This window comes from Mus pahari, chromosome 3, assembly GCF_900095145.1.
Source record: "Mus pahari chromosome 3, PAHARI_EIJ_v1.1, whole genome shotgun sequence".
Classification (NCBI taxonomy): Eukaryota; Metazoa; Chordata; class Mammalia; order Rodentia; family Muridae; genus Mus; species Mus pahari.
The window spans coordinates 17,372,265-17,373,839 of record NC_034592.1 but is presented as its reverse complement, the minus strand read 5'-3'; positions in this window follow the sequence as shown (position 1 = coordinate 17,373,839).

The window sequence follows — 1,575 nt, the reverse complement described above, 5'->3', positions numbered from 1 at the left end:
CAGAAGAGTGGTGTCTTTTCTTTCTGTAGGAGACTGGGGGATACTGGGCTGAGGTGCACGGTCAGAGGTCAGGGAAGGAGCTAGGGGTCTCCTGGAGTGTGGGTAGTTTTACTGTAGGTTTATGTGCCTGCAGGCAGGAGACAGGTGGCAGACTAAAGTTATGTGTCTATGACATTCTCTCCATATCTCTGTGCCCAGAAACTGAGGTCATGGCTGTCCACTAGACTGGCAGAGCCCCAGGGAGACAGCATAGCCTACTGGGAGAGACACAAAATAAATATAAACTCACCATTCTGCAGCAAAGGGAAGAGCTCCTGCTAACATGGTGAAGTGGCTCAGGTCTGATGGGTGCCAGATAGTATTATATAGCTCCCTATGGATGGAGAAGAGGGGAACAAGTGTGTGTGTGTGGGGGGGGAATCCTCTACAAAAGGCTGAGCTGAACCTAGTGGAAAAGGGGAGCCTGTAGGGGACAGCATGTCAGAGGGCACTGCCGTGACAAGCACACAGAGACAGTCCCACTGAGATCCAATAGCAAAAGGAACATGCAGGTTCAGGTGGGAGGGCAGAGCTAAGCAGGTGTTCACAAACCTGCCACGTGCTCTCAGACCACACAGAGGGTGTGCAGGAGTGCCAGGATCAGATTCAACAGTTGTGGGAGCTGGCATGCTGTCTGCATCCTTCCTGATAGAACAGGGGTCCCCTCTGCTCCCCAGCAGAGCCCACAACAGTGCCTTCTACCATTGACAGCCCACAGGGCTGAGGCAGAAAGGGTGTCCGTCACATGTGAGTCTGGGAGGGAGCTGGACGTGCACGTCTGTGTGTGCATGTCTATGTGTACACGTGTATGGATGGGGCTTTCCCTTGTCAACGCCACATTCTCAGCCCACAGATGGGTACATGCAAGAGGTGATGTGCCTTCTCACCTCAGGTTACCATAGCAAAGGAGGGGGCACAGGCCCCCAGGTGCACGGTGTGCTCCTAGCCTGGGCACCTGCTCTTGCCAGCGTCTGGAGCACTGCTTCCTGCTCACTCCATCACTACCTGGCTACCTGGACATCAGGGCTGTGCTAAGGGTCAGCACACAGCACAGAACCCTGGGTTTCCAGGGCTCTTTATAAATTCATTTTAGCTGTTTTGTGTGTGTATACTACTTGTGTACAGTGCCCATGGTGGCCACAAGAGGACAGCAGGTCACAAGTACGTAGTATGAGTGCTGAGACCCAAACTTCTCTAGAAGAGAGCAGCAAGCATGAACCACTGAGCCGCCACCTCTCCTGGCTGCCCATAGAGGGATCTTACTGGCTGTGCCACACATATGGCTTAGCCACAAGGAGCCCTGCCACTAAGACTGACTACCTGAGTTCCATTCCCAGGACCCATAGAGAGAGAAAAGAGACCACACACCCACACACCCAAAAAAGTACAAATAAATACACTGATTTTTGTTTTTTGTTTTTTATTGAGACAGGGTTTCTAAGTGTAGCCTTAGCCATCCTGGAACTCAGTTTGTAGACCAGGCTGGCTTCAAACTCCACCTGCCTCTGCCTCAGGGTGCTGGGATTAAAGGTACCC